This window comes from Dermacentor albipictus, chromosome 8, assembly GCF_038994185.2.
Source record: "Dermacentor albipictus isolate Rhodes 1998 colony chromosome 8, USDA_Dalb.pri_finalv2, whole genome shotgun sequence".
Taxonomy (NCBI): domain Eukaryota; kingdom Metazoa; phylum Arthropoda; class Arachnida; order Ixodida; family Ixodidae; genus Dermacentor; species Dermacentor albipictus.
In genome coordinates, this window is record NC_091828.1 from 129029555 (window position 1) to 129048435 (window position 18881).

Sequence of the window (18881 nt, forward strand, 5' to 3'; positions counted from 1 at the left end):
TTAGCTCTAGCTATATGCCAGCTCCTTACAGCATCCCCATCTCCAAAAACTGCCTGCATTTTTTTCTCATTCCACTCAAATAAATATTTATTAACTTAAACACTAACTATAGCTTTTAAATAGAAAATAATCAAGCTCTAAGCAATAATATATGCCTTCCTAAGCATGTAATTTTTCACACAGTTAAGGTCGAATAAATTTCAAAATATGGGTTCGTAAATATGTGTAATATCATGTCTTTAACTGCACCTATTGCCAAGCATTGCAGTCGTCTTGTCCCACCATTTTTTATTTTTTTTTTAGAGAATACCAACTGAAGCGTTTGGCTTATTTCACCGAACAGCTCAACATCTAGGGTGCAACAACTTGCGAGATAAGGCCGTTATCTCGAGAGGAACTCAAGGATTTCCTCTCGACATAAGGAAATCTCTAGAGGCCCTCACCCTTCTTCAAAATGAGAATCCCTATAAGCAGTTAAGTGCCGGGCTGCCAAACATTTTTACATATGAAAAAGACTGGTGGGTCTCCAGCGGGCGCGGGATTCAAAACCAGTACCTTCTACAAACGAAGTGGATGCTCAATGATGAAGGTACAGGAGTCTGCACAAGCACCCGTACTGTAAATATCTTGACATTACCTAAGCAATGCCTGCCATTCAAGGCACTCCACAGATAAGTGAGGCAAAAGTTTTGTAAGCCATTCATTCATTTTATTAACCTCAGGGGCCCAACGAGGTATGGTGGGTAAGCTAGTACACCCACCGTTATATGTTGAATGCTTCTACAACAGGTGTTCCATGTGCATGTATTCTGCTGCACACAAATAGAAATACGGACATCCACACAGCGTGCTCTGGTTGGCAGCAGAGAGAGAGATAGGAATGTGTACACTTCCTTGTGCTTATCTCTGTTTGCCCAGTCTCGGCACGCGACTAAAATGGCAACTCTGCCCCTCTACCTTTATAATTATTACACACAGCACGAACTAAAAAACACGGATGGAGAATAGACAAACACGAGCGCTGACTCATGACTAAAAGTTTATTGGGTTTAAACACATATATACAGGAAAACTCACACACCTCACCGCACTCACCTTGAGCTAAAGCAAATATGCCTCGCAATCAGCTAGACCCCAAGTACGATGTTTGCACAATGTTTGCGTAATAACCCACTGGAAACACAATCAGCACATTTTAAAAGTGCTAAGCCGTTCATCTCTTAATGCACAGAGTACAACAGTAAAACTAGTAGCATACAAAATGAACGAAATAGAACAAAACTAATAACACAATAGCCACTCAGTTTTACTGTTTTACTGTTTTACTCAGCCTAACTCAGCACATTACAAAATGAACAAACATGACCTAGCTCAATTTTGCACTTTACTTAAATGTTGATTAATCTTCCTTGCTTGTTCGTTATATAAATAAAAAACCTACACCTTATGTAATGCTCCCCAGAAAGGGACTTTAAGATAATAAAACTGAACTGAGCTGAACTAAGTGCTAACCTAGAAGGCTGAAACTTGGAGGATGACAATGAAACATGAGAAGTTAAGGTCTGCACGATAAGCAACTGATCACACGTTTTCTGTCATATGCCTCTCCGAGACATGGTTAAGGAAGAATGATGAAAATTTATACGGCTTACCAAATTATACTTCCGAATACTGTAACCGTGACTTGACTTGTGGTGGCAGTTCCGCCATCTTTATCGATTCATCGCTATCATATAGGCACTGTCATGACCTTTTCATCAATAAGTTGAACTGCAAATCGGTGGGGCTAGAATTTGATCAGAATGTTTTTTTCGTTGAACAGCAGAAACACGATCATTGCATCGATTATTTGCTCACCCTCATCATCAACTACTTATTTTTGCTCACAACTTGAATCTATCTTAAACCGACTTGTTTTTGAAAACAATAACATCATCATATGCAGCGACATTAACATCAATATACTTGACCCTAACAGTCATTTGTGCTCTATGTTCGCGTTTATCAAAGCTTTGGCTTCTCCTCATTAATAACGGCTCCTACTAGGTGCAATCTATCAGGTACCAACACATTAATTGACCATATCTTGTCCAGTTCGACGACAGATGTCACGGCGACTGTAATAAACTATCAGTTTAGTGGCCATTATCCTGTTTTCCTCAGGTTAGGATCTGCTTCTTCGTCCCATCACTCACATGACAAACAATATACAAAATCGGTTTTCAACACACAATTGTTTGTTTCGTTAGTTAACAAATTAGATTAGATTACTGTCACACAAGCTGAATCTCCTGAGCAAGCTTACAATTTATTTTCTAGTCTGATAACAAATTGCATAAAACAGAGTACATCGTCCATCCCAATGACTCGTTGGTTTAGTGCGCGAAGAAATTCGTGGATCACAAATGGGCTGTTGCGGTCAATTTCTAAAAAAACGATAGAATTCACAAAAAACTTAAATCTCAACCATTAAACACAGTGCTACTAATTCGCTTCATGCAGCATTTGAATACACTTGGGGCAGTTTTGAAACATGCAAAACGTGACTACTTTCAAAAGTGCATATTGCTCAATGGAAGTAACACTAACCCCCGTATGCAGAAATGCAACTTAAGTCGAAGCACATGCTTGACTTGATTTAGATGACGCCTGGCGTTAACGTGCCCAAAGACGCTCACTGCGTTTCCTTCGGCGCGTTCCCAATAGGCGTCACTCGGATCAAGTCAAGCATGGGCTTCAACTCAAGTTGCATTTCTGAATACGGGGGTAAACGAAACTGGGAACTTATTAAAGGGACCCTGAAACGATTTCGGCGATTTTCTACAAACGTACTGAGTCGTTAGAGTAGGTTCTTCTGACCATTAATTGATGCATCTAAGTGCTCTGCGTAAAGCGTGTAATTTATTATAAGGTTTTAAAAATACCCATCGCTGCCGATAGCAGCGCACTCCTCGGCGGAATTTTAAGCCGCCCCTACCCATATGATGCAAATAACCCATATTACGTCACATGGGCGAGCTATCTGATTGGCTGACCAGGATGCGTGGTCGATAATTTTTCCAACTTTATGGTGAACAAATGATGCTCGTAATAGTTGGAATGTTAGTTACTTTGTTTTTGTAAAAAGAAAATAACTTAAAGAGAATACACAAGAATAGTTTTTTAGTACACTTCAGCACTTCCGGCACACAGCAAGTGTCGTCTGCTTGTGTTACAACGTACTCCATTTTGACGAGAGCTCCGCGGTCAGAGTCGGTCTCAGTCTTTTCGCGAGCACTATGATTCGACTTTGTTGCCTTGTGGACTGCAAACCTAGCGACCTGTAAACCGCGAGTCCAGTATTAGGGCAAACGCAAGCGCAAGGGGACAGGGTCTGGCCGCTTGACTGTGCCGGGATGAGCCACGAGATGAGCAGAAGGGCAAATGTGAACGGTCTGCACGGTGCAGCCACCTGGTGGCACAAGCTCAACCATACACAGTAGCAGCAACGAAGTGTATTCTTTGCTGCTGGTGTGTATTTTTCGCAGGAGTGTAATCATCAACACGTTGATTTATAAATGTTTAAAATGCTTTATCCTTGGTTAGAGCAATATTAGCGCTTTGTTTGACTGGTTAAGCGCTGCACCAGCAAGTGTCTGAACCGTGCAGACCGATCAGGCTGCTCACGTACGTCTACGCTAAGGTTCCTTCATCAGCTTGAGTTTATGCCTCCAGTCATTTGCCGAAATGACCAGCTTGCCTGTTTTTAGCGGAGTACCAGACACGTTCGGCGCTACGACAGAATGCTCGCAACGCACGCTGCTTCGATAGCTCTCGGTCGACGGCCAAGCGGCTAGCGGAGAGGTCTCGCGCGGGAGGGGGCGTGCTCCTAAACAACCGGAAGTGAGCGATGTGACGTCGCATCGTGACGCTGAACCAGTGAAGGCGGAGCTTAGCGCCGCTCGCTCGGCGAGCGAGTTGAGGAGGAAAAGCATAGCTAGGGAGGAGGGTAACTTCTAATCGCTTGCAGCTCCATTAATACGTAACGCTTCACTTAAATTGTGGTGCGAATGTTCTACTTAAGCTGTACCCCACGCACCTACAAAATTTGTCCGAACCGTTTCAGGGACCCTTTAAGGAGTTTCCAAACAAAAGCAATTCCCACATGTGATTAACTAAATTAACAATTGCATAGAACACTTATACTGAACCAAATGATATTGTCCACGCTTTTAATGATAATTTTACTTACACCAAAAGCACTCAACACCTTTTATCATTTCCCCATTTGTCACGCTGCCCCTATTCTTTTTACTTATACCCGGTTTCTAGTGCTGAAGTTCATTCTGTCATATCATCACTTAAAACAACAGGGCCGGGTTAAGATTCCATTCACCCTTCAAGAATAAAATTAATTAACAATACAGTTTTACCTGTTCTTGCTAACATCATTAAATAAATGTTTAGGAACGGTACGTTCCCAACCTCCTTAAAAAATGGAGATAACTCCCGTTTTCAAGAAAAGTGACCGCGAATGTATAAATAACTACTGTCCAATCTGCATTCTTCAATTTTTTAGCAAAGTAATCAAAAAGCTTCTGTACCAAGGCCTAATGTCATACTTAAAAAAGTTTGACTTACTCTCTCCTTATCAGTTGGTTTCTGTCCAGGATTGTCAATTGAACTGGCACTCATTAATTTCACAGGCCAAATTAAACTTGCTATTGATGACGGATAATTACTTGGTGCAGTTTTTGTTTACCTTACTAAAGCTTTTTGACACTATTAATCACACCATTCTCTTTCATAAACTGCCAAGGTCTGTGAGTGGTGGCACTGGCTAACACTCCCAGGGTTCCACTAGTACACATAAATACCCAAGTGGATAGGGAAACTGCGCCGCGGTAGCTCAATTGGTAGAGCATCACACGAGAAATGCGAAGGTTGTGGGTTCGGTTCCCGCTTGCAGCAGGTTGTTTTTTCATCCACTTTAATTTCCATTAATTTATCGTTTCTTCATTCCATTTATTAAACACAAGTAATTTCCCTTATGTTGTCCATGGTGTCAGTGTTTGTTGGCTTCTCATGATATTTCTTTTTTTAGGTCTCGGCAAATGGGTGCGCGTTACAATTGCGGGCGCGTTAGAATCGAGTAAATACAGTATGTGTTTCAATTGTTCCTGGAAGGATCAATCTTGCTTTAATTTATTGCAGCACCGCCTTGTAGAGTGATTTTGCTCTTCAGTTATTGAATTCATTTCATTTCATTTTCATTTTTCATTTTTCAGAATTCATTTTTCAGGTCCCGGCAGTCACATCTTGGAGCCAAGTGACCGATCAAAGCCTTGTGACATCACTGTCACTGTGTTTGCAAAAATCATCAACTATGCGAGCAGTCTGTCACAACAGCCACCATTCTAATTACAACGCCGCCCCAGTTAACCTTACAGTAGCAGACGAACAGGTCACAAAAGTGACACCAATGGCCAATGATTGAACAAGAGTGGGCGTAGGCAACTCCCATAGAAACCGGTTAATTGTGCAAGTCTGGAGTTTCAGTAGGTCATGGCCTTCGCCAGCCGCCGTTTTGGTCAAACATGCAAAGTGCCACACGTGAATTAAGCGCGAGATACATGGTGCGTATTTGTGTGCGATCTGTCACACGACGCGTCAGAGTCCGACTTGCTGCATACAACGTTTCGGGACACATGGTACAAATTAGCAAGCAAAACGTAATTCCACCCAGAATCGGCGCCACTGCATGAATGCTCAGAATGGTTTCACAACTAAAGTGAAAACAAACGTGTTCGCACAGCTCTCTCGTTGTAAACAGGATATCAACATAAACACAACTATGCGAATAGCATAATCATGTTTCCGCAAGGCCACGTTTGCAGCGTCGGCTCCGTTGACAGCCGGCAATGCCTAGGAGCCACCAGGCCTAGATCGCTGGGCTGTCAAATCGGACACCGGTGGTGCTTGTGACACGACCATAACAAAGTACCTATGTTGGTCAGCACAACATGTACACAATTATGTGATGCTTAAACATCAATACATTTTATTCAGTTTTATCAGCACTGACGGAAGCGAACGAGCAAGCCAGGCAAGCCTGCAATCACTGGGAGATGGTATAGGCCTAGCTCTCTGGCCACCAGATTCAGGGCCAACAGCCCTTGTATTTCAGTACACAACCAAGCAAGGCCTCCCCCAATCCTGCAAAGTTTCTTGGGTTATCTTTCACCATGGGGGGGCCTTCGTGCAAAATTTTACACTTGAAATACAGTAAGGCCTTGATAATTTGATGCCAGTATTTGAAAATTTATGTCACAGAATTTGTGCAGCCCTGTAATTTGCGAAAATCCCCATGCGAATTCATCTTGATAATTCATAGTTTCCAATTGTGTCCTACAAAACGGGCATTCTGATCCAGCTACTCATATCACTTTTGGAGATGGTTTTATTTTTGCGATATTTCACGAGACTCAGAGGTGGACCACGTATATGGCCGGCAGCATTTCTGGCGCTGTGCCAAGCTCATTATCTTCACACAGCGCCAAGAGCGCTGTCGACCGTATATTTCAATATGTCTAATGCTGATTCTCATAAAAGTGAAACTACCTGCGAAAGTAGGGGTGTGCAAATATTGAAATTTTCGAATACGAATTGAATACGAATAAGGCGAAAAACTGTCTTCGAATATTGAATCGAATATCGAATATATGTGTAGTATTAAAAAATTGCAAAACGGAGGTAACAATACCTTTATTACCATTTTAAAAATAATATTGCATTTTACGAGGCTGCTTCAGGTTAAAGAGGCACTCATTATAGGTAATGCACTCAGGTAATGTCAGGTAATGCTCTGTCAGGTAAGCGCTTGTTACAGATTATCGCGAAGGAAAATTGACTGCTCAACATGTTCAGAAAGTAAAGGCTCTCTATGCACTGTGACAACATTGGTCCAGGTAACATTTTATAAATGCATATTTTATTGCGCATACTTACAAAGCCCGAAAGTACATCATATATTGTTATGAAAGAGCCCTGGAATAAAGCTTGGTAAAAAAAAATCGAGTCTGATCATGTCTCATGGGCCTGACGCAGATAGACTGGAACAGAGCGTACACATTCATAGTAAGGTTCGTCACCGCACTTAAGATCACAGTGCTGTAACACTGTGTCGTCGTTTTGTACCTTCTTTTGTCCTTGTTTTGTGTTGCGCTGTAATGAACCTTACTATGAATCCCAACCAACTGGCCCAACTTGCCATCTTGATGCAGAGCATACAGATAATGAGCGGATCATGTCAAGCTCTCAGTGAATAAACATGTTCTTAGGAGAATGTGGAGCAAGCATATAATTCATTAATTGCTAAATTATTCACAGTCTGTCCGAATATTCGCCGTTTCGACCATTATACGGCCGTCCTCGAATATTCGGGAGTTTACGAATATGCATTTCTCGAATCGAATACGCTTCGAATAAGGAAAATATTCGATTCGTATTCGAAATTTCGAATATTCGCGCACCCCTATGCGAAAGTCATCGCCCAAGAATACCATCCCTTCAAGCTTAGTGCAGTAAACTAATGTACCAAGCAATACCACAACAATGATTACTTCGAGTAGCCCTGCTGCATGGAAAATAAATGTGACATGCTTGTGTTGTGCAGTTTTGTCATTTTGTATTCTTTTTATCAGGTAACTAAAAAATCCACTTAATTTGAAGTTTTTCCTGCAGTCCAGCAGACTTCAAATTAACTAGGTTTTACTGTACCACCGTGCATGCATCATGAAAGTTCTCATACAAAAAAATATATATTTGTATGTAGATCCAGCATGTGTTGAAATCGACGTGAAATAAAATTCCATGAGAGCATGTACATATTTAGTTTGTCGGGGTTTTTTACGTCTTGTAGGCATATTGAAACTGCACAGAACCAAAAATTTTATTCCCAAAAGGCCCTCCCTGCAGGCCAAAAAAAATATTTGAAGTTGGCACCGCAGGCATCCTGCTACTGCTACTGCAATATTTTCCGACCTCACGCCGAATTTATTGCAAACTAAAAAAGTTGTGATGAAACCTTTTTTACTCATTTTGATAACATTTAAATATAAATAAATTCAATGCATTTTTATAGTGTCCACAAAAGAAAAGTACTTAAATAAAAACCGCAGCCATTCGACTTTGTGAATGTGGGCTACGAACGGAGCTGTAAAAAAGGCAAAGTGACCACTGAGTGTAAAGGTTTACACATTTTGGGGCTTTTTCCTTCCGCATCTGTAGAATAATCTGCGAACATGCACAATCACAACTAATAGCAGCTCAACCTGTCGAGGTGTCCAAATTGAAATGTGCCAAGCGTCTCAAGATGCTGGCATGCCCGCAAGAAATTCATAAAAACGTTCTGCACCACTTGTCGACGCACACGTCCATGGAGTAACGGTTTCAATGTTGAACTTCTGTGCTAGAGCTCCTGCGTTTGCATCCTGCCGGTGAATGATTTTAATAATTTTTATTTATTTATTACACAGTACTTTGCTAAAAATGATGAATTTACAAAGTTGAAGAGACGTTTAAAGCCAGAAGGACGAAGTTTAGGCAAATCTATGTACTTCCTGTAATTCACATGCTGGCTGCAGTTCCCATAGACACTATGTAGTGCCAAAGTTCCCTCTAGTAATTATTGTGTAAAACTATGTAGTGGGTGGTTTCTTAGCTTTCTTTTTGCTACACCAGGTGCCAGCACATGCCTTACTGGTTTGCCCTGTCTTCTCATAGAGAATGCAGGAGCTTCGAGGCACAGACATTACTGATAAATGTACGGGAGAGCAGACATTACAGCTCTGCTGTAAAATTATGAAAGCAGTCCAAATGAGAAAAGTTTTGTCAATTTGAGGTCCCTTTGCATGCCTTCTATTTCACGCAAACTTGAAGAGAGTGTCAGATATATAATGTTGCCTTCACAACATTCCTGCAAGAGATTGCGTTCGTACAGAAAAATACAAGATAAGTAGAAAGCAATTAAATAAACAAGCTTTTCTCAAAAAATTTTTTATGTCCCTGTCTTCTTTTCATCCTCGTCTTTTTAGCACTGCTTTTTCTTCAAGTTCAAAAATAAAATAAAAAACATTACGACGCCAATTTAAAAAAAAATATGGGGGGACGTAAGTCCGAAAGTAGCCGGCGTTGAGTGTGCTGGATTCAGCGCCTTTGCTGGTTGTCTATCAGTATCTATTGAAAAAAACTCCTATCTGGTGTCAACAAACTTGAACTAAAATGTATTCTCAGATTTTATTTGTGTCATGTGTGTATGCTGCCACCTTCTAAAGTGCTAACACATACTCAGTTTGCAGCTGAATACCGGTGTACCATATTTGCATGAATATAACACACAAGTTTGTTTTCAAAATTTCTGGCCCCAGAACACTCCTCGTGTTATATTCAGGTTCACGACACGATTATAATGCATGTTTATATTTATTTTTTCATTTCCTTTTATTTTCTCTGGTGCTGCCTCTATGGCTTGTGCAAGAGCGTGTGAGCTGAGAGTTGCCACTGTACATTTCGCACCTTTTTTGTTCTCCTAATATACAACACTGTTAATGACACATTAATGTGTTTACAGCATACTATTCGCATCCTTGAGCGAGACAATAGGCGCTGTTGTGGAGGTGTATCAAACGAGTGGTCTTCGAAGTCATGCACTGATGCACAGTGAGTGAAAGGGTTTGCCATGCTCGAATAGGCATTTTTGAATAGCTACCTGTCTAATAAGTTTGGTGGCATGGAGCACCACACCGTTGTTGCAAACAATTGCAAAGGCGTCATCAGTGACAAATAATAGTGCATGCACTCCTCCTTTGACTTTGTTTTGCGACAACAGTTAGCAGTAACGACAAACAATGCCCTGCGGCCATCTGCTTTTATGCGTCACTTTCCGTTTCTCTGTGACATCACTTAGCATTATACCTATTCGTAATATAGGTATTTTCGTCTTTTTCTCAAAGCCTGAAAGTCCCCACTAGGGTATATTCGTGGTCACATTATTTATGTGCGGACGTGGTATATCCTCTGTGAGCATCGCACTTGCACCTGAGGCCATTATATTCACTTGTCAACAGCATGCAAGAGGTCGTGAGTGCATGTTTTGGCTGACCTGACCAAAAACCAAACTGGTGCACCCAGCAAAGCACTTGAAAAGGGCACCAAGGCAGAACTTGACTAATCCATAACTGACTCACCAGTTCCATACCCAACAGGCACGCCATTATGGGAGTCACAGCTGCTACTTCACTGCCAGCATCCCTTCCCCATCCCCCATGTGCAATGGGTACTGGAACCTTTTTCGTCACCATCACGTGCGGCGCACATTGTGCTTAAATAACCTTTATAAAAAGAATTATCATTTCCCGAGCCGTCTATTTCGTTTCCAATTACGACATGTTTTCCATATCATTCACTGACAATGCCTTTCTGTTCGTCCTTTACCTCTGTGTTTCAGCTGTCCGAAAAAGTACAGTGCAGTTTGACTGAGCCAAAAGCTACTGAAGCTGCCTAATTTATGAAGTTTTGTCAGCACCTTGCTAACGTGCTTTCCCACGAGAACAGCAGAGGTCGCTGATGGCACCAGACAGACTTTGTCTACAAGCACGGCCCGCATGTTTTTACAGTGTAATGCTTTAGATGGCCTTGTTCACAAAACGCGAAACTATCAGACATCCTAGAGCCTCAGTCACGACAGTGGCGCAGAAAAAGCGTCAGAAAGAGTTCAGAAGCATAGACTGCTGGGCCAGTTGGTGCATCATGAGCGTCTGCCCTGTACACTCCGTTTCTTCCAGCGCTGTTCGGCATGAACATTTCTACTTGGTCTAGCTGTTCACTACACGCATTGCATGCTGCTCATAGCTCAATCCCGAGTGTTCTATGCCGATTATTTGCACATTCACAAGAAGATTGCTAAGAAAAAAAAAATTCTTTCAGTGAATGCATGTTTTGTATGTTGCCTACCTGCGGAAGCTACTGCCACTGGCTGAGGATAATCACGACACCAACGAAGTCTGAGAGCACTGCTTTACATGCTTCAAAGAAACCATGTCCGCATCTACTGAGACCTGCCATGAAGCAGACAAGGCATTTCTTCAGGAAGAAACAAGCAATGACTTGAACAGGTACGTCCACCCTTATGATGTTTCAGCATTGAAGCCACCATCTTCCATAAACAAACACGGCAGATGACCTTACAAAAAGGGAGAATGGGCCGAGATTGAACGCGTCATGGTGACGAAGATACGCGCAAAATGAAGCCCTGCATATGGAAGCGTCGGTACACCTGGGCTGACACTGACAGAATGTTGAGCATGTGCTGGCTGGTTAAATAGCTGGAAGCAAGCATACAAGGCTTCAAGGTCCTACTGAGAATACCTCCATTTCTTTATCATCGTGCCACCAGAAATTGCAAGCAAATGTGTTCAAGGGGCAATCCCAGCTGCCGCAATGTGCACGCTCAGAAAGGCTCGAAATTGGCATGAGAAGCATGACATGTGGTCAGATTTTATCCATACATAAGGTCAAATTTAAACCCATCGGATGTACAAGCTGTGCTTGACTACTTCTCCGAGGTCAAACACTACTTCTTCGAGGTCAAACTTAGGTGTTCTCAGTACAGCACAAACAAGAAGGGTGTTGTGTCAGTTTTAAACCCATCGGATGTACAAGCTGCACTTGACTACTTCCCCGAGGTCAAACTTGGGTGCTCTTGGCAGAGCCCAAACAAGAAGGGCGTCATGTCAGTTTTAAGCCCATCGGATATACGAGCGCAACTTCTCCGAGGTCAAACTTGGGTGCTCCCAGCAGAGCACAAACAAGAAGACCAATGTGTCAGTTTTAAACCCATCAGATGGCGGCTTCAACGGTAGCAGAGCTGCCAGCAATGCGACATCGTGACCTGATGTCGCGACAACGTGATGTCACGTTCCTGTTCTCATATATGCCAGCATCCCACTGGCAATAAACATCGTTCTTCACCGACAACCGGCTTGCTTACATGGTGGCAGCGGTGGGATAGCATAAGTGCTTGCGCCAAGGACTGCCGCAACTTTTCGAAACTTTTTTCCTGCTGTTCGGTCCATACCCATGCAATGTCCTTGCACAGTAAGGTTCGCAGCGGGGCAGTAATGTCATACATCTTGGAATGAATTGCTGTACGAAATTAATCATACCAAGAAACACTTGCAGCTCCTTACTGTTCTTGGGCGCTGGCATTTGTAGTACAGTGGAACCCGGCTATATCGAGCTCGAAAGGTATTGCGAAATAGTTTGATATATCAATAATTCAATATATAAAATTAGAAATTCGATACAAAATTCTTCAGGGGGACTTTACAGCTGTTTGTTATACACAATAATTTGTTATATCAGGGTTCAATATACCCGGGTTCGACTGTATGTCTTGCACTCATTGCGGGTCTACTCGCAGGCCCTCTGCACTGAATATGTGGCCCAGGTAACGCACATGGGGCTGCAAGAATGCGCATTTCTTGAGGTTCAGTCTAAGATTGTGTTCTTTACAGTGTCTCACCAAGAGTTTCAAGTGGTAATCGTGCTCTTCTTTAGTCTTTCCCCAGAGCAGTAGGTTGTCTATGACTACCGCTACACACGGTAAGCCTTCTAACAGGCGGTGCATTGCTGCTTGGAAAATCTTGGGGCCGAGACGATGCCAAACAGAATTCGAAGAAACCGATAGCGACCATACGGCGTGCTCATAGTGCAGAGTTTTGAGCTTGACTCATGCAGTTTAATCTTCCAAAATCCAGATGCCGCATCTAAAGTTTAAAAAGAAAACTGCCTCGGAAAGTCGCAGAACTATGTCCTCTATTGTTGGCATTGGATAGTCCTCGTGTAAAGGTATGCCCACACTAGCAACAAAATCATGCGCGACACGCCGCATGCTGCAAGCGCCCGCACAGCAGACGCGTGCGGGCAAGCCCACAGTCGTGAATTGCGGCACGCGGCAACGGCCCGTGGAGTCCCGCGTCGTCTCGTTCCATCCCATACTTCTCGTGACAACGCGCTCTCCGTTCTGCCCATTTCGTGTTCCATCGGAAGTGTCTGTGTTTTTTTGCACCACTGCCGGCCACACTCAGGCATGTCGGATACAGATGAGGAGCTACTGGTGACTGTGAACACTATAATACCTATTTGTTCTTGTGCGATGCCAACGTGCCAGAAAGCGGGCAAGAAAGTTTTGAGTGCGGTACAGGGACACTGAGGGCCAGGCGCACACTCTGCTTCCCCGCCTTCACCAATTACTCACCTGTCATGCCAAACTGCTGTCCAATAATATGCCAGCGGTTGGCCCGCAGCTCCTTGTCCGACGTTCGATTTATCACAGAGGCATGCATATCCGCAAACAGTTTACAAGAACGCCTCCATTGCGAGGTGACTTCTTTGTCGACGTCTCGGTGGCGGTGTGGCAAGGCTTAACGAAAACAGCTCCCTTGACTGGAAATGGCCTTTGAGATTTTACAGTGTGCGTGTCACTGTTCAATCTCAGAGCCCATACATTATGATTCTTTGCTTATGCGACAGGTGGCGCTACAACAGCGCGGCTTGTAAAGCGGCTCGCTTCTTATTGGTGCTTCGTTTTGCGGCTGCCGCGAAAAAATGGGTCTCGCACCCATTCGCGCGTTTGCTGTGCGTTGCTGCCGCTTTTCGTGAATCTTGCCGCGCGCGACAACACCACTCCCCGCGCGCAGCGTGTCGCACGCGTTTTTGTCGCTAGTTTGGATGTGCCTTAACAGTGGCATGTTTAGCTCTGTTGAATCCAGGCAAATGCGCACTTTGTCCTTTTTCACTACTGTGATCATGGGACTGGACCGTTTCGTAGGTTCTGTTACCTTTGTTATCACTCCTTGGTCTTCCATGTGCTGCAGTTCCGCCTTCACCTTGACTTGAAAGGCCACAACGACTCTTCTAGCTGACACGAGGATACCCGCGGTACAGGGCTTGAGCATTATTTTGTACGCAAAGTCCCTTAGCTGGCCGAGCCCTTTGAGGACTTCTGCAAAAGGCTGTGCTGGGGGTAAATAGGTTCGTATTCAATGCTCTGCTAGCGGCTGATGAACCCCAAACGTTTAGCCGCTGAGCCACTCAGTGTTACTGGCACGTTCTGCTCTACAACGAAAAATGTTTCTTCGCGAGATTTGTTGTTCGCTGAAAGTAACAGCCGTACTTTTTCAAGCGATGCAGTTTTGTGTCCAAAAGATGCTGCAAGCGCGACCCGGCAGGATTCTGTTGGCTTATCTGGTAGTGTCTCAATGTCTCGTTTCAAGATAACGCAGCAGTTTGCACCAGTGTCTAATTTGCATGTCATTCGTGTGCCTTCAATATGAACCGGCACATTCCAGTTGTCTGTTGTTATGGTACGCACCGTTAAAAGTTTCCAAGAAATAGTCCTCATCTGCTTCTAGACAGAGCTCACGCAAATCTCTGCATCTTTGAACTGCGTCTCATGATGGTGGCGGCATCTTGCATACTTGGGCAAAATGGTTCTGCCTGCCGCACTTTTTGCAAGTCTTCCCATTCGCAGGGCATATTCCGCTGTGATGTATCTGGTAGCCGCATTTACTGCAGACGTTTCTGTTACTTGCTATTGCATGAACTCTCGTTTCCTGAGCAGTTGCGGCTGCTTTGCTTATCTCGTGAAACTGCTCTTTCCCTTGCTCATGGGCACAACAGATATCGACAGTCTTTTGATACGCAGGGTTTTCAGCGATCAACTTTTGCTGCAAATTATTGTCTCGAATGCCCAGAATAATACAGCTGCACAGCATGCTATCTTCTAGCACTCCAAATTCGCAGTTTTTAGCTAGTATACGCAGTTCGGTTAAACATTCACTGAAGCTCTCGCCTTCCTTTTGGTTTGTTGATTCGAAACGGAATTCCTGAAACGTTAGATTCGTTTCAGGCTTGTAGAAATCCTCAAATTTCTGTAACAAGATGTCGACGTCGTTTTTGTCTTCTGCTTCAAACTTGAACGTGCTGTACGCCTTTCTAGCCTCCTCACCAATTGTTACTAGCAATGTGGCTGCCTGCACATCTTTGCTCTGCTTGCTCAGCTGAGTGGCAGTAGAAAACAAGGTAAGCTCATTCTTCCAAGTTTGTCATCCAAGCCAAGCGTTGCCTGATGTGTCCAAGGGCTTCGGCGGTGGAAGAAGGGATGCTGGCGTCAACATGCCAACTAGGGACAGCTGCCACCATTTAAGCATGTCTTGGTCACTCACAGACACAAACAGCGCTATGAGAAAATTGAAAAAGAAAAGCTCGCGATTGTGCATGGTTGCACAAAATTCCACGATTACATTTAGGGGCAGCCAAAAGTAACAGTTGAAACCGATCATTGCCCTTTGGTGCTGATTTTCAAGAAGCAGCTGCATCAGTGCCCCCTTCGTTTGCAACGCATGAGGCTCACCTTGTAGCGCTATCCCACCGCTGCCACCACCCGAGAGCATCTACACGATGTGGCCGCACAACCACACGTTCCTCTAGAGTCTGATGTCCCAGAAGTCGAACTGCCTTTCCCAGAGTTACGATGAAGTACACGGCAACGTCGCAAGCCCTGTCTGTACCCATTGCATGAGAGACATTGAACTAATTGTTTATAAAAAAAAGGGAAAATGTAGCAGAGCTGCCAGCAATGCGGCAACGTGACCTGTCACGTCACGCTCCTTTTCCCATATATGCCAGCGTCCCACCGGCAATAAACGTTGTTCTTCACCGACAACCAGCTTGCTTACAGTACGAACTGCACTCAACTACTTCTTCAAGGTCAAACTTGGGTACTCTCGGCAAAGCCCAAACAAGAAGGGTGTTGTGTCTGTCATCAAGAATGGCCAGAAAGAGCACGTCTCAAAGCGGTTTATGACACATTTTATCCATGAGACATTCCAGACATTCATAGCAGCTCACCCCAAAACTGCCACAGCTCTGCTAAAGTTTTACAGCCTGCGTCCAAAAATGGGTGCTGCTCACACCCCAACAAGAGGTATACGTTTGTGTTTATTGTGCTAATGCCAACTTTTGCATCTCGACACTGGAGAATGTAACTGGCATGGAAAGCTCATTGGAAGGCACAAAAGCATTGTGCCTTTGCAGCTCCCCAACTACAGATTGTATATTAAGGGGTGAAACCCTCACTTATGGCGGTCTGGGGCGAAACCCTCACTTATGGGGCGAAACCCTCACTTTGGCTAGTCTGGGAATGGTTAACGAGGACGAGGTTACATTTACTGTTTGGGAAAGCGGTGACTTAACAAGAAGACATTGTCTCCAACCTTTATTGTGCTTTTGTAGGAACGCTCAGCAAATGGGGACGAAATGTATTCCTCACGAGTACATGAGCACATTCAAGCCGCGGCTGTTCACAAAGCAAAGAAGTACGAGCAGCACGGAACCAGAGTTTTACATTTTGACTTTGCAGAAAGCTTGACTGTCCTTTTCTCAAATGAAACACAATCGTACCACTGGCACAAAAAACAAATCGCTATCTTCAACTGTGTCACCACGACAGGAAACACAACACACAGCTTTGCTGTTATAAGCAACGGCACGCATTACGAAGCAGTGCACGCCTGCTATGCCCTCGGTAGAGTGCGTGAAATGTTAGATCAAAAAGCACCCACCTGCTGTCACGTCACCTACGTCAGTGATGGTACAGGGAACCATTTTAAAAGTAAGTACCAACCATCCGCAAGGTGGCTATTTTCCGCTACGGGGCATGGAAAAAATGTCTGTGACAGTGTGGGAGGACTCTTTAAGTACCAAGCTTCCCTGTACAACCAAAGGTCTCGAAGCATCACCGCCATTCAATCGGCGCAATGAGATGGTCTCTCCAAACTTAGTGGCAATCTCAAGATTGCAGCCCTGCTTCATGCAACTGCTGCAGCCATCAAGGAGCATTGTCAGCAAAAATTAGTAGAATGGAAGTCAGTGCCACGTGTGCCAGGCATTCAGTCATGACGTGTGTGGGTGTGTGCCAATGATCAGTCAAGCAGACTTGTGCTGTCCGTTGCGAGAACTGCTGCTAGCCAGCTAACGGCGATAAAACCTTTTTAAGTAATAACTGCAAAGAACACATAAATTTATAAGAGTACCACAAGTCACAAGTAGTGCCGAATTTGTTCACTCTTGCATTGCATCCCAGGAAACAAAGTAGAAAACACATTCAATGATTTTGCTACAATAAAAAAACTATGGTCAACCTTCCTTCATTGGTGGCAACTATTTTTCTTTTGTGAACAGCCTAAGAATGCATGGAGTTAGTTATGTTCTGTGCCTACTAAAATGCACAGAAAAGGTTTTTGGCATAACTTTTTCAGTTTGCATTGAACTTGTCCGTGAAGCTGGAAAATATTGCAGTAAGCAGTAGCAGGACACCCGTCACCTTCAAGTTTGTTTTTTCATAGTAGGTAGACTTCTTGGGAATAAATTCTTGGTTTCATGCAGTTTTAATGTGCCTACCTAACATATAAAAATAAGCAGACAAAATAAAGATATCAAGCATACATGCATGTTCTATCTCTAGCGGAATCACCCTGAAGCAAGGCTTCCTTAGTGCAGCAAGCATAAACTTTTTTCAGCAAAACTGTTTGTCAGCCTAGTTGGTGTCTGCTGAAAGACATACTTTGCCACGAATTAAGACACACACAAAAGGAAGAAACACAGATGACACAGTTGGAAGTACCGCCCGCGCATGGTCGATGTTTTTTACTTTTGTGTGTCTTAATTTGTGGCAAAGTATGCCCTTCAGGGTAATTAAATGCTATACAACAAGTGGTGATGCATGAATGGTGTTTGCTTTCATTCCATGCAATGTGTAATCTTATGCAATGTTTACATTCAAGCACCGCAAAAGTTGGAACATTAACATCATGCAATTTTTTACACATGCATTACACCATTGACAAGCTGCATCAAAAAGCAAACTCTAATCAGGCACATGCACAGGGTGAGACACCTCAGCAGCGATGTCGCAAGGACGAAGGCGACACATGTCAAGGGAAGAGCAGTGATGGCAGCTAGTGCATGCACAAAGAAGTATGAAACATGTCTAGCTACATTTAAGGATTTTATGCTTTTTGTGTCACAGTGGCACATAAAACCAATGGCTAAATCTATGAAAATCAAATAAATCAAAGAAGCCACTGCATATAATGTGCTATTGCATTAAAAGGTCTGTGAGCTTTGGACACACCTATGAGCCAAAATTGTATGTACTGGTTTTATGTAAGGATTTTTTTATATATATTATGCACAACAAAGGTGGGTCACCAGTACTGCTTTGTCAGTCAACATACAAGACATATATAAGCCCATTGCTGGAGCTTCCATTTGACACACATATAAACTTCATATATAAATCCACAAATATATTTGCAGCGATATTAACTGACCGATCCAGTGGCAGCAGCAGTCAAGCCAAACCTAGAGGGGTCAGGCAAAGTAAGCCTCACCTTAAAATGAACTGTCACTCACTGAACATTAGAAAAATCCACACACACACAGCTCCATACTTGTTAGGAAACAGCATGGTACACAATGCAGTTGTCAGACGCATGCTGACCTTTCAGACATGCATGGGACAACAAGAATTCCCAAGTAATTGGGCAGCCTAGAAAACTAGTTTCAAGAATTTTTTTTTTTTCATTTTTTACAACCAGCCACACAAAAAGCTTGTTAACCAACATTTGCTTGCTGTAGTTTACTGCTGTCATTTGTCCAATCACTTCGTCATGGTCTGCCAAAATATTCGAGATCAACTGCAGAGATCAGGAACACATGACCTGCCATACTGAGGCTTGTGACATTCGGGCAATCGCATAGATGCACTTAGATGACAA

At 43.4% G+C, this 18881-nt stretch overlaps 1 protein-coding gene across 2 annotated transcripts in view; it reads right to left on the reverse strand.

Annotated features, from left to right (window-relative positions):
• LOC135918970 (transmembrane channel-like protein 7) overlaps nucleotides 1-18881 on the reverse strand; it is an 81673-nt gene that overhangs the window by 43593 nt on the left and 19199 nt on the right. The window lies entirely within an intron of this gene.